General features: G+C 39.1%; 1 protein-coding gene and 1 non-coding gene across 3 annotated transcripts in view; one reads left to right on the forward strand and one right to left on the reverse strand.

Annotated features, from left to right (window-relative positions):
- Positions 1-15,684, forward strand: part of SMG6 (SMG6 nonsense mediated mRNA decay factor) — a 243,283-nt gene that overhangs the window by 166,013 nt on the left and 61,586 nt on the right. The window lies entirely within an intron of this gene.
- LOC116578577 lies at positions 14,764-14,865 on the reverse strand. The gene has a single exon (XR_004280948.1). It is a non-coding gene; the product is annotated as a U6 spliceosomal RNA (small nuclear RNA).

Here is a 15,684-nt window from a genome sequence, read left to right on the forward strand (position 1 = left end):
GGCTCCCTGCTTGGTGGGGAAGCCTGCTTCTTCCTCTCCCACTGGTCCTGCTTTGTTCCCTCTCTCACTATCTGTCTTTGTCAAATAAATAAAGTCTTAAAAAAAAACAACAACACACACACAATTCAAAACCAAGAGTTTGCATCCCAACCCCATTTATAAAACTATGGACCTTATGGGACACCTGAGTAACTCAGTCATTAAGCATCTGCCTTCAGCTCAGGTTATGATCCTGGGGTCCTGGGATCGAGCCCTGCGTCAGGCTCCCTGCTTAGTGGGGAAGCCTGCTTCTCCCTCTCCCAGTCCCCCTGCTTGTGTTTCCTCTCTCGCTGTCTCTCTCTCCGTCAAATAAATTTTTAAAATCTTAAAAAGAAAAACACACACAAAAAGTATGGACCTTAGTTTTTACACCTAAGAAAAAGGAATACTACCACCAGCCCCCTCAATTGTTTTGAATAGTAAAGGAAATGGCACTTGTGAAGTAATATTGTAAACTTTCAAATTGATAATATTAAGGTAGTTTACAGTAGTTAGAGAGACTATTAGGTGAGTGTATGGAAGGAAGGATAAAGCAGCTAGAGGCAGCACATAAAGCAGTGCTACTTTAAATAGGATCAGCAAGTCTTCAATATAGTTCTAGAGCAGCACTGTCCCACAGGCCTTTCCGCAGTGTTGGAAATACTCTACTCTGCATTGTCCAGTATGGTAGCCACCAGTCACATGTGGCTATTGAGCACTTGAAATGTGGCCAGTGCATTCTGAGGAGATGACTTAAAGCATTTTTTTAAAATTGTGGTACAATATACATAACATGCAATTTAACATTTTAACCTTTTTTTTTTAATTTTTTTAAGATTTTATTTATTTATTTGACAGAGACAGGGAGAGAGGGAACACAAGCAGGGGGAGTGGGAGAGGAGGAAGGAGGCTTCCAGGTGAGCAGGGGACCTGATGCAGGGCTTGCTTGATCCCAGGACCCTGGGATCATGACCTGAGCTGAAGGCAGATGCTTAATGACTAAGCCACCCAGGTGCCCCACATTTTAGCCATTTTTAAATGTGAAATTTAGTGTACCACCAAACTATTTTCCATATTAGCTGCATCATTTTACATTTCCACTAGTAATGCACAGGGCTTCTTATTTCTCTGTCTTCCCCAAAACCGTATTTTCTGGTTTTCTTCCTAACAGGCATTTTTAATAGGTGTGAAATGATATCTCATTGTGTTTGGGTTTGCCTTTCCCTAATAACTAATGGTGTTGAGCGTCTTTTTACATGCTTATGCCATTTGTCTTTTTGGAGAAAAGTCTTTTCTAGTCATTTGCCTGTTTTTGAATCAAGTTATTTGTTGTTTTGTTGTTTAGTTGTAGGAGTTCTTTATATATTTTGGGCATCCCTCCCTTAGTAGACACATGGTTTGCAAATATTTTCTCCCATTCAGTGGGTTGTCTTTTCACTCTGTTGAGAGTGTCCTTTGATATGCAGATGTTTTTAATTAAAATCTTTTTCTTTTATTTTTTATTGAAGTATAGTTGACACATAATGTTACATTAGTTTCAGGTATACAACATAGTGATTCAACAGCTCTGACAGCTCTGTATGCTGCGCTCATTATAAGTTTAGCTATCCTCTGTCACCCTACAGCCCTATTACAGTATCATTGACTACATTCCTCATATTGTACCTTTCATCCTTGTGACTTATTTATTCCATAACTGGAAAGAAGCCTGTACCTTCCATTCCCTTTCACCCTTTTTTTGGCCCATCCTCCATCCCCTTCCCTTTGGCAACCACCAGTTTATTTATGAGTCTGTTTTTGCTTTTATAATTTATTTTTTTGTTTGCTTTTTTAGATTCCACGTGTAAGTGAAATCATATGGTATTTGTCTTTGTCTTGGCTTATTTCACTTGGCATAATATCCTCAGTCCATCCACGTTGTCTCATATGGCAAGATCCCATTCTTTTTAATGGCTGAGTAATATTCCATTGTGTAATGTGTAGCATATCTTCTTTATCCATTCATTTGTCAGTGGATACTTACATTGCTTCCATACCTTGGCTGTTGGAAATAATGCTGAAGTAAACATAGGGGTGCATATATCTTTTCAAATTAGTGTTTTGTTTTCTTTGGGTAAGTGCCCAGTAGTAGAATTACTGGATCATATGATATTTCTGTTTTTAATTTTTTGAGGAACCGCCACACTGTTTTCCACAGTGGCTGCACCAGTTTACATTCCTACTAGCAGTGCATAAAGGTTCCTTTTTCTCCATATCCTCTCCAACACTTGTTATTTCTTATGTTTTTGATACTTGCCATTCTGCCAGGTGTAGCGTGATACCTCATTGTGGTTTTGATCTGAATTTTCCTGATGATGAGTGATATTGAGCATCTTTTCATCTATTTGCTAGCTGTATCTCTTCTTTGGAAAATGTCTATTCAGGTCCTCTGTTCATCTTTTAATCAGATTATTTGGGTGGGGGTTTTTTTGGTGTTGTGTACATTCTTTATATGTTTGGGATATTAACCCCTTTTTGGATGTATCATTTGCAAATATCTTCTGCCATTTAGTAGGTTGCCTTTTCATTTTGCTGATGGTTTTCTTCACTGTGCAAAAGCTTTTTGTTTTGGTGTAGTTCCAGTAATTTATTTTTGCTTTTGTTTCCCTTACCTGAAGAGGGTAAGTCCATTTTATTTATTTTTTATTTTGTTGGCTATGCTTTTGATGTCAGATCCAAGAAATCATTGCCAAATCGAGGGTCATGAAAATTTCCCCCTGTATTTTCTTTTAAGAATATTCTGGTTTGGGGCACCTGGGTGGCTCAGTGGGTTAAGCCTCTGCCTTCGGCTCAGGTTATGATCTCAGGGTCCTGGGATCAAGACCTGCATCAGGCTCTCTGCTCAGCAGGGAGCCTGCTTCCTCCCTCTCTCTCTGCCTGCCTCGCTGCCTGCCTCACTGCCTACTTGTGATCTCTCTCTCTGTGTCAAATAAATAAAATCTTTAAAAAAAAAAAAAAAAAAAGAGGGCGCCTGGGTGGCTCAGTGGGTTAAGCCGCTGCCTTCCGCTCAGGTCATGATCTCAGGGTCCTGGGATGAGTCCCGCATCGGGCTCTCGGCTCAGCAGGGAACCTGCTTCCTCCTCTCTCTTTGCCTGCCTCTGCCTACTTGTGACCTCTCTCTGTCAAATAAATAAATGGAATCTTAAAAAAAAAAAAAAGAATATTTCGGTTTTAACTGTTACATTTAGGTCTTTGATCCATTTTGAGTTCATTTTTAATATGGTATTAAGGTAGGGATCCAACTTCATTTTTTTGCATAGGAATATTCAGCTTTACAGCACCATTTGTTGACAGCTCTCCTTTCCCCATTGAATGGTCTTGGCACCTTTGTCAAAAATCGATTGATCATGTAAGTGAAAGTTTATTTCTGGGTTCTCTATTATGTTCTACTAGTCTGTATGTCTATAAAAATACCACACTGTTTTGATTACTGTAGTTTTGTATTCTTTCTAAAACATTGAACTACTACAGTAATATCTACAGAAACTTTGTAGCATCTGAACCATCACTGGTCTCCCGATAACTACACCATATGGAAAGCATGGTTAGAGAGACCTGTACATAGGATAGTTTAGGTTCCTCCAGGTGATCACTGTCTCCTTTTCTGTTTTCCTTTTGGAAATGCCCGCCTTCTTCTGGAACCAAAGAGAACCTATTGCTTTCAAAAAATTAGCAGAAAAACAAACTCTGCCTCTGGCCAAAATGGAACTTCTGCCTTTTCCTATTTCCATAATAGCAGAGATGATGGTACCCTAAATGGGGTACATATTTTAAAAGAAATTCCCTCCCTAAATGAAGATGATGATTATATTAAAGCACCTATACTTTATTCATCACTTTGTTCTTATGGGAACAACAAAAATGCCTTTAGGCATTGTCGTATATCCAATTCCATTTTCACACAGTGAACATTTAGGTTGTCATACTAGGAAACTCCTTACCCTCTCCATTTCTTTTTCCTGCCAGGTAAGAAATAATGATAAGATACAAAAGTGGTAGGTTTTTAGTATTCTTCCTAACAGTCTCCCTGACACCCCGTTCCCTATCTTCTCTCTAAAGACTCCCTAGGAGTTCTATAAATCTTCTTGGAGTAAACAGGAAAACTCAGTAAATAAAATTGGGAGTCTTAAAATCAAAAGGCTGTCAGACACAATTTTCTAGGAAGAAGATGCCTTTGGCCTTGGACAATCAGGAGCAGAAGGTTTGTGGTGTTTTGTTATAAGCATTCTGTTATGACTCTCCTGCAGAGGAGTCCTCCAGTCAACCTTAGACCAAAAATGGAGCTTGTATATCCTGGCCTGCCCATAATCACTCTGCATCAGCTTCTCCTTAGAAGAGGCTGGAACATCCCTGTGTATTCAGAATTAGACTAGCTCAGCTCAGCAGCTACCCAGTTCTCTAAAAATGATTCCTCCACCTTATTGCCCTATAGTCTACACCCCACCCTTATTCTCACCCCTCTTCTTGTACAGAGATAAATTATTTATTACAGAATTTGGGTTTTCCCACACTGGAATTGACCTATCACCAGTCTACCAAAATGCCAAGTACTAACCACTTGGGTGTTCTGGTATCAGAACTTAGAAGTGTCCCAACTGTCCCACCCAGCCTCCTCAGCTCTCTTCTCCCTCCTGGATTATTATGCTGGAATGATATTCCTCTTGGGTTTCAGTGTGTGCAGTCTTATTTGGGTGGAGCCTTGAGCTGTTCACAGGAGTGCTGGTAATGTCTGGCCTTCAGTGCTGCCAAAGGCAAAAAGCTGGCCTTGTCTCAGTTTAAAGCACATAGCTGGATTGCTGGGCCAGTGTTAGATGGAGGGTGGGGTGAGCAAATACCACTCTCTTCCTACTGTGTTTTCAGGAAATGATTATAAAGCAACTATAAGTGCGTATGAAGTCAAAAGAATGGCTTGGCACCCTCCCCCCACCCCCCAGAAAAACCAGATGAACAAAAACACACACACACACACATGCAGTCCTACCGTTTTTAAGTTCCATCCCAGATCCACACCCTTATTATTCTGCAGGATTTAGCTTTGCTACTATTTCAGAGCAAAAAGCCTTTGTTAAACTATCTCCTTTCTCTTCTCTGGAAGAGAACTCAGCCATAGTCTGCTGAACGAGAGCTGAACTTCCCTTTAGGCAAACTGTGGGTTCCACTTCCCTGTTGTCTCCCTTCCCAAGAGGAGTGTGGGCAGAAGCATATAGATGGGAGGAATAACCAAGGCCAAGATTTAATCTCTCTGTTAGGGAATGGGTTTTTCAGAACTAGTAGTAAAATTGTTTGCAGAGACCGTTGCCAGTAAAAGGAATCTCTATCCCGTCAACATACTTCCATTCCTTTCTTCCAGCCGCCTCTTTCCCTTTCACCTGGTACCTTTGTGGGGTTTCAGCCATATGGCTCTTAATGAATCTTGTCTGAAAGTGGCAGGTTGAGCTGTGCAGATCACAGTACCCCTGGGTCTGCCTCTCCCTTCACAGCAGCTGTTTGCCACTGACCAAGGTGGCGACTGAGCCTGTGTGTGTGGCCGGAGTCAGTGATGAGACTCCCACCCAGGCCTGGGGAAGCCCTCAGTCAGTGTGGTTCCTGTGGCAGCAGCCAAATACGCCAGAGCTCCTCATACCTTCAGGGCTATGGTGTAACAGCCAGCTTTATGCGGTGGCATTGTTTAGCGTTGGTTGACTTGACTTCTCTGTCCCCACCCTCTTTGTTTAAGGGAATCTGGCCATGGCTCAGTAGAAAAGAAGCTGGCATTTGCAGAGTGGCTTCCTGCTGCCTCTCTTGTAGTAGGAACCAGGACCACCTTCCATTTCTGCCTCTCTACCCGTGTGGCAATGGTAAGGGACCCCTCTGTGTTCAGCCTCCCGTTGTGGGGTTTCAAGTTGCCTAAGATCAGGACGTGGCTATCTGCCAGGTTATCTGCCCAGATAAACATTTATTGTTTACAGGGATGTGTTTCAGCTGCTCTGGCTGATCCCACTGGTGAGATCTTCTAGTTTCTTGAGGTTTTTAAGCCAGTATGTGGGGCTGACATCCAGACACAGAACTAACTGTTGGAGCTGCAAAGACTCTTAAGTGACCAGCCACTTCTAGCTTAGATTAACCATTACCTCCTCTCTACCCAGTGCTAGAGCCAAATTTATCTCTCAATTCCCAGTCCTGCCTCCAGGTATTGAAACTGCCTCTGCATTTTGAACATTTTTGGCCTTTCAAATTTGGAGGTTTATATAAGACCCAATATTATGACAGAAGCAGCTGAAGACTTGTTTTAGGTGGCAAAACCAGCATTCTGACACTTACATGTTTTCCTTAATAGCTAGTGAGGCAACTATTTAGGGAAGGCAACAGGAATACAGATTTTCTTTAATCCAAACAACCCTGTCGACTGCATCCAAAGGTACATAGTCTTTTTATTTTTTAGTGATATAACTGATTTCCAACCTTTTTTGATACTACAAATTGAAAGAATTTTTTTTTTAAGATTTTTATTTATTTATTTATTTTTTTGACAGACAGAGATCACAAGGAGGCAGAGAGGCAGGCAGAGAGAGAGGAGGAAGCAGGCTCCCCGCTGAGCAGAGAGCCCGATGCGGGACTCGATCCCAGGACCCTGAGATCATGACCTGAGCCGAAGGCAGCGGCTTTAACCCACTGAGCCACCCAGGCGCCCACAAATTGAAAGAATTTTACAGTGAACTCACTTATCCTAGCATCTAGAGTCTGTCATTCTCCTTTTATTATACTTGCTTTATCATGTATTTGTACATCTCCCTGTACATCCATCATCAATTTGTTGTGGGTTTTTTTTTTTTTTTTTCAATTTTCTTAAGTAATCTCTAGACCCAAAATGGAACTCAAACTCACAATCCTGAGATCAGGAGTTGCATGCTCTACTGACCAAACCAACCTGGTGCCCTTTTCATCAATTTCTTTGTGATCTATGTCATCAGTACATTTTCCCTAAATCCTTCAGCATGCTATGTGTCATTAACTAGAGTTCAGTGTTTGTTTATGGCTTTTTCTTTTGAAAAGCCATGATCCTGAGATCATGACCTCAGCCCAAGGCAGACACTTAACCATCTGAGCCACCCAGGCACCCCAGGTCATTTCTTTTTATTCCTGAATAATATTCCATTGTATGGATGTACCACAGTTTTCTTATCCATTCACCTGTTGAAGGACATCTTGATTGCAACCAGGTTTTGGAAGTTGTGGATGAAGCCACTCCAAATTATAAATAAAGCTGCTCTTTTTGTGTGTGGAATTTTGTGTGAATATGTTTTCACCTCTGGATAAATACCTAATTTTACCAAAATCTGGCAATTGCTAGAGCATATGATAAAACCATGTTTAGCTTTGTAAGAAACTGCTAGACTGCCTCCAGAGTAGGTATACCATTTTGCATCCTACCTGCAATGAATGAAAGTTCCTGTTGCTCCACATCCTTTCTAGCATTTGGTGGTGTTTGAGTTTCGGATTTTAACCATTCTCATAGCCATGTAGTGGTATCTCGTTTTTGTTTCAGTTTGCAGTTCCTTAATGGCTCATGATACTGAACATCTTTTCATGTGCTTACTTGCAATCTGTATATCTTCTTCAGTGAGGTGTATTTTCAGATCTTTTGCCCATTTAATTGGGTTGATTGTTTTCCCATTAATAAGTTTTAAGAGTCACTGATGGATTTTTATTTATTTTTAATAGAAGCAGTCAACCTTATTTCTTTAAAAGATTTTATTTATTTATTTGTTAGATCACAAGCGTGGGTGGGGGAGCATCAGGCAGAGGGAGAAGCAGTCTCCTTGCTGAGCAAGGAGCCAGATATGGGACTCGGTTCCAGGATCATGACCTAAGCCAAAGCCAAAGTCACTTAACCAGCTGAGCCACCCAGCATCTCACTGATGGATATTTTATTTTATTTTATTTTAAGATTTTATTTATTTATTTGACAGACAGAGATCACAAGTAGGCAGAGAGGCAGGCAGAGAGAGAGGGGAAAGCAGGCTCCCCACTGAGCAGAGAACCCGATACTTAACCAACTGAGCCACCAGGTGTCCCTAAAATGGAATCCAAAAAAAATTCAAGTAATCTAAAAGAAGTCAGGAAAGGAGGTATAAAAGGTACAAAATGGAGGAACAAAGTCAGAAATGGCAAACAAAACAAATAACAAAACTATAAGTCTAAACTCAACCATAAGAATAATTACATCAAATATTAATAAACTAAATTACCCCAATTAAAAAGAAGAGGTTGTTGGTATGGATTAAAAACTAAGACCAATTAGGGGCGCCTGGGTGGCTCAATGGGTTAAAGCCTCTGCGTCCGCTCAGGCCATGATCCCGGGGTCCTGGGATGGAGCCCTGCATCGGGCTCTCTGCTCAGCAGGGAGCCTGCTTTCTCCTCTCTTTCTCTCTGCCGGCCTCTCTGCCTACTTGTGATCTCTATCTGTCAGATAAATAAATAAAGTATTTTTAAAAAAACAAAGAACAAAACCAACAACAACAAAAAAACTAAGACCAATTATATGTTGTCAATAAAAGACACAAAAAATATTTAATTTATTCATTTGACAGAGAGAGACATAGCAACTAAGAGAACACAAGCAGGGGGAGTGGGAGAGGGACAAGCTGGCTTCCCGCCTGGCAGGGAGCCCAATGTGGGGCTTGATCCCAGGACTCTGGGATCATGACCTGAGCCAAAAATAGACTGAGCCACTCAGGTACCCCAAAAGACACATTTTATATGTAAAGACACCGACTGGTTAAAGCACATGGATGGGAAAAGATATACCATGCAAATAATAAACATAAGAAGGCTGGAGTGGCGATATTAATATCAGAAAAAACATATTTCAAAGCAAAGTATTACCAAAGATAAGTGATCGAGGATAAGAGATAAGAAGGACATTTCACAATGATAAAACAGTCAATTCATCAGGAAGATAAAATTATCATAATTTTGTACATGCTAATAATAGAGAACCAAAATATAGGAAGCAGATTAATAGAATTAAAGAAAAAAAATCTACGATCATACTTGGAGATGTTAATACTCCTCTTTCAGAAACTAACAGAGCACCCAGATAAAATATTATTAAAGACAGAGAGGATCCAGGAAGGGGTGCCTGGGTGGCTCAGTCAGGGGTCTGCCTTTGGCTCAGGCCATGATCTCGGGGTCCTGGGATTGAGTCCCGCATTGGGCTCCCTGCTCAGTGGGGAGTCTGCTTCTCCCTCTGCCTCTCCCCTCTGTTCACGTGCATGCACACTCTCTCTCTCAAATAAATAAAATCTAAAAAAAAAAAAAAAAAAAAAGACACAGAGGATCAGTACACTATCAGTCACCTTGATCTAATTGATATTTATAAGTCACTATATGTAGTAACTATGTAATACATTCTTTTCATGTACATACAGTATGTTCTTCAAGACAGAAATGTACTGCTCCATAAACCAAGCCTCAATAAATTTACAAGGGCTGAATAACGATCTATGATCACAATGGAATTGAATTAGGAATTGAGGGGTGCCTGGGTGGCTTGGTGGGTTAAAGCCTCTGCCTTCGGCTTGGGTCATGATCCTGGGGTCCTGGGATCGAGTCCTGTATTGGGCTCCCTGCTCAAGCGGGAGGCTGCTTCCCCTCTCTCTGACTGCCTCTCTGCCTACTTGTGGTCTCTGTCAAATAAATAAATAAAATATTTAAAAAAATAAATTAGGAATCGGTAACAATTATGAACCATTTTATACCAACAAGTTTGACAACTTAGATGAAATGGGCAAATTCCTTGAAACCTACAACTTACCCAAACTGATACAAGATAAAACAGAAAATATGAATAATTATATAAATTAAATATATAGAATTCATTATCAAAAACTTCCCATAGGAACTCTAGGCCAAGGAGGTTTTACCAGTAAATTCTATCAAACATTTAAGGAAGAATTAACACCAATATTACATAAACTCTTTCAGAAAATGGAGGAGTAGGAAGTTATACTCTAAGACATTTAATGAGGTTAGCATAGCTCTAATGCCAAAACCTGACAGGATATGACAACAGCATAATTATAAGTATCTCTCATGAACACTGACACAAAGTTCGTTACCAAAATACTGGCAAGAGTAAGGTTTATTCAAGTAAGGGAAGGTTGTTTAAACATTTAAAAATCTATCAGTGGGGCAGGGGGTGGTTGGCGCCTGGGTGGCTCGTGGGTTAAAGCCTCTGCCTACAGCTCTAGTCATGATCCCAGGGTCCTGGGATCAAGTTCTGCATCGGGCTCCTTTCCTCAGCAGGGAGTCTGCTTCTCCATCTGCCCCTCCCTCTGTCCGGGCATGTGTGTTCTCTCTCTCTCTCAAATAATACAATCTTTAAAAAAAAAGAATTCCATTTTAACTTACTCATTAGCTTTTAGTTGTATCTGTTTACATTTTTTTTTAGTTTTGGCTCTGTAGATTATAGCAAACATCCTTAACTTTTCAGTCTAATTAGAGTTACTATTGTACCACTTCCCATAACACATAAAAACCTTGTAACCATACAGTTCTAGTTATTAGTAGCTCTGTATTTTATTATTATGGTTGCTAGATAGTATATACCATAACATACATATGTATGTAACATACTACATATATTATAAACCCCACATGACAATGTTATGGGGTTGTTTTGTTGTTTTTGCTTCAAAGACATGCAAACTTTATTCCTACTAATTTAATATTAGAAAAATTTTTGAATAACACTAAAGCCCATGGTGATAATGTTCTTGGTATATAGTAAAATATACATAACAAAATTTGCCATTTTATCTTTTTTTTCTTCTGTTGCATATGCTCTTGGTGTCATATGCAATAAAATGTTGTCAAATCCAGTGTCATGAAGATTTTTTTTTCGTAAAGCTTTTATTTATTTATTTGACAGACAGAGATCCCGAGTAGGCAGAGAGGCAAGCAGAGAGAGAGAGAGGAGGAAGCAGGCTCCCTGCTGAGCAGAGAGCCTAGTGTGGAGCTCAATCCCAGGACTCTGGGATCACGACCCGAGCCAAAGGCAGACACTTTAACCCACTGAGCCACCCAGGCACCCTCAATGTCATGAAGATTTTCCCCTATGTTTTATTCTAAGAGTTTTAGTTTTGGTTCACAAGTTTAGCTCTTTGATCCATTCTGAGTTAATTTTTGTATTTGGTGTTAGGGATCTAGCTAAATTCTTTAGCATGTGGTTATCCAGTTTTCCCAGCACCATTTGTAAAATGTTATGATTTTTGCTTTAAACAGATTTATATTTTATTTATTATTTTTTTAAAATAAACTACTCCCAATGTGGGGCCCAGATTCATGACCCCAATATCAGTAGTCCCAAGTTCTGCTGAGTCAGCCAGGCACCCCCAGATCTGTGTATCTGTTTTAACTTAGAAGGTAGAAAAATTGTTTTCTTGGGCACCTGGGTGACTCAGTTGGTTATGCATTTGCCTTCAGCTCAGGTCATGATCCCAGGGTCCTGGGATCAAGTCCCTTGTTGAGCTCTCTACTCAGTGGGAATCCTGCTTCTCCTCTCCCACTCCCCTGCTTATGTTCTCTCTCTCTGTCAAATAAATAAAATCTTTTTTAAAACAAAATAAAATAAAATAAATAAAATAAAAGATCCGACCTTTTTTTTTTTTAAATGTTCTCTGTATCCTGTGGCTGCTTTCAACATTTTCAGTAGTTTGACTATTAAATGTCTAAGAATGATTTTCTTTGTATTTATCCTGCTTGAGGTTTGCTATATTCTTGAATCTATAAATTTGTCTTTCACTAAACTGGGGAAACTTAGACATTGTAACTAAATAAAATAAATAAATTTTCTTTCCTGTTCCAAGCTCTCCCTTTTGCTTCTGGGATTTAGTTTCACATACATTAGGCCTTTTACTATTGTCTCCCAAATCTCAAAGGCTTAATTAATTTTTTTTCTCTCTGTTCTTCAGATTGGCTTATTTCCATTGTTCTGACTGAATTTACTCACGTCTTTGTCATCTCCATTTTCTTTTAAGTCCATCCAGTGACTTTCTTACTTCAGATATTGATGGTGTTTTTCATTTCTAGACTTTCCATTTGGTTCTTTTTCATATTTTCTGTTTCTCTGCAGAGATTTCCTGTCTTTTCATTTATTTCAGTCAATTTCCTTTATTTCATTGAGCACAGTTATGATAACTTCTCTGCCAGTCTTGCTGTTAATTCTAATTAACAGCAATTCTAATTTGAATTAACAGCAATTCGTGTCGTTTCGAAGTTGGTCTCCATTTACTATATTTTCTCTTGAGAATAGGTCACATTTTCCTGTTTCTTTGTATATTGAGTAATTTTAGATTTTATCCTGGAGCTGTAAATGTCCCCTGGATTCTGTTTTATTCCTCCAGAGAAGGTTGATGCTTAATCTTAGCTAGCAGTTCAATTGGTTGGGCTCAAACTGCAAGTCAGACATCCATCCGGTTTGTCTGGTTTCTTGACTTACATTAATTCATTTATATTACATTAAATCTGTGCACGCACCATTGAAAAGTCAGCCAGAAATTTAATCATTATGTGTATGCAGAATATGGGACCTCCTCTCTGACTCCATCCTTTATAGGATTTCCTCACTTACTTTCTAGCAGCTATGATTGTCCCAAACTTTGCCCTCTATTTCTTTATCTATTAAAGACTATGGATTTTCCCACAGACTTTGTGTCGTTCTGTATGGGATGCCTTCCCTAAACCTGTAAGTTGGGAGGAGGAGGTAAAGTTAACTTTCCCAGCTCCTTCTTCTGAGTATCAGTACCCCTTTCAAATCTTGCCTGTTTTGGTTCACTCTCTAGGGCCTTTAGGTATTTGTTTTAATTATTTTGCCCTGAGTTTATCATTGTTACCTGCAGGAAATGTGATCTGAAATGGATCTTTGACATAATGAAAATTACCGCTCTAGGGGCGCCTGGGTGGCTCAGTGGTTAAGCTGCTGCCTTCGGCTTGGGTCGTGATCCCAGGGTCCTGGGATCAAGCCCCGCATCGGGCTCTCTGCTCAGCAGGGAGCCTGCTTCCTCCTCTCTCTCTCTGCCTGCCTCTCTGCCTACTTACGATTTCTGTCTGTCAAATAAATAAATAAAATCTTAAAAAAAAAAAAAAATTACCGCTCTAACTAATAAGCTGACTTTGAAAATGTTTAAAAGAGGAATCCTCAGGTACTTTTGAACATTGACATTTGTATATCTTTGTTAGGGAGTTATCTTGTCATATTCTTTGCCCATTTATTAGAATATTTTTCACTTATGGTTTTTTTAAGGCTTTTTTAGCAAGGGTTGTAACTTTTTTTCAGTCATTTATATTGAAAATACTTTTTTAAAGATTTTATTTATCTGTTTGACAGAGAGAGAGGGGGCACACAAGCAGGGGAAGTGGGAGAAAGAGAAGCAGGCTCCCCCTGCTCTGCTGGGACTTCATGTGGGACTTGAACCTAGGATCCCGATCATGACCTGAGCCGAAGGCAGTTGCTTAATCAACTGAGCCACTCATGTGTCCTATATTGAAAATATTTTTATATAGCTTGTCACTTACCTTCCATTATCTATGGAATTTTCTCAAATGCAAATGATTTTACAATTTTATGTAGTCAACTTTCCATTTTCCCTTTATGAAATTTGTTTTTATGCTTACAGAAGTCTTCCTAGCCTCCAATTAGATGACTTATTGTTCTTATTATTTTACCTTTTGAAAAATTATTATTATTAAAACTTTTATCTGAAGGGGCACCTTGGGTGGCTCAGTGGTTAAGCATCTGCCTTCGGCTCAGGTCATGATTCCAGGGTCCTGGGTTTGAGCCCTACATCAGGCTCCTTGCTCAGCGGGGAGGCCTGCTTTTCCCTCTCACACTCCCCCTTTTTGTGTTCCCTCTTTCCCTGTCTCTCTCTCTCTGTCAAATAAATAAATAAAATCTTTTTTAAAAAAACTTTTATCTGGAATTTATTGTGCTGAATGATGTGAGGTAGAGATCTAACTTAAATTTCCTAAAGTAGTTTACAAACGGTCTTACTGTCATTTATCAGATAATTTATTCTGTCCTTATTTAAATAAAAGATAACCTTCATCATATATGAACTGTATATATGCTCTACTAGAATATGTGTAGATATATAGACATGCATACTATTTTCTTTCTCAGCTGTTTTATGTTTGTATATTCTTGAAACACAACTTTACTGTTTGAGTTACTATAGCTTTGTGATATGTTTTAATATTAGTGATGTGACTTTACACACACCCTTTTTTTATATTTGGTTCAATATTCCTTTGGCTTTTTCCACCTACATATACTTTATGCAAACTTCTGAATATTTTAAGTTCTATTAACTCCCCTTCCCCCAAATCCTCATGGTACTTTTTTTATTGAGATACAATTAACAGGTAACATTATATTAGTTTCAGGTGTGCAACGTGATTATTCAATAATATATGCAAAGTAGTCACCGTGTCTACTAGCATCCATTACCACGTATAGTCACATATTATTTTTTCTTGATGAGAACTTTTTCTTTTTTTTAAGTAGTCTCCATAGCCAGCATGGATCCCAACTCGGGGTTTGAACACCCTGAGATCAAGATCTGAGCTGAGATCAGGAGCAAGACACTTAATTAGCTGAGCCACCCAGGTGCCCCAGTAATGAGAACTTTCAAGATTATTCTCTTAGCAACTTCGAAATATACAACAAAAAACATGGAACACTTCATGAATTTGTTTGTCATCCTTGTGCAGGGACCATTAATCTCTCTGTCATTCCAATTTTAGTATATGTGCTACTGAAATGAACGCTTCTCATGGCATTTTGATTAGCCAGGAGCACTTAACCATGGCATTCCCTTTAAAATTTTCTTTGAAAAAAATTGAAATGGTTATAAATTTTCTTTTTTTTTTTAAATTTTATTTATTTATTTGACAGAGAGAAAGATCACAAGTAGGCAGAGAGGCAGGCAGAGAGAGAGGGGGAAGCAGGCTCTCTACTCAAGAGAGCCCGATGCGGGGCTCGATTCCAGGACCCTGAGATCACGACCTGAGCCAAAGGCAGAGGCTTAACCGACTGAGCCACCCAGGCGCCCCCATGAAATGGTTATAAATTTTCTTATTAGAACAAAGTATACTCTGCATATCAGTTTCTTTAGGTCTCACATCTCACATTTTTTTCGGTAATTTTCTTACAATAATGAATGGGATTTTTTCCCTTTACATCTTCTAAATAGTACTTAGGAAAAGCTAACTTATTTATATCCAGCTATCTCATCTACTCTCTTATTGTTGTTTTTTTTTTTAGCTGATCACTTTGGGTTTTCTAATTATATTTACTTTAATGACAATGTTAATCTTTTTTTCAGTAGTCATATATCTTATTCTGATTTCTGCCTCATTGCCTTACCTGAAACTAGATGCATTTAAATAATAATGCTGTGATAGTAAGAGTTTTCAAAATTTTAATAGGAATATTTTAGTATTTTGAATATTTGCATAATGCTTCCGTTATTTTAAAAGATAATTAGCATATTAAGGAAGTGTTTTTCTTTTATTTTTAAGATTTTTTTAAGAGAGAGTGGGTGCCAGCGGGGAGAGGGGCAAAGGGATGAGCAGGGGGAGGGGCAG

Source organism: Mustela erminea, chromosome 18, assembly GCF_009829155.1.
Source record: "Mustela erminea isolate mMusErm1 chromosome 18, mMusErm1.Pri, whole genome shotgun sequence".
NCBI classification, from domain to species: Eukaryota; Metazoa; Chordata; class Mammalia; order Carnivora; family Mustelidae; genus Mustela; species Mustela erminea.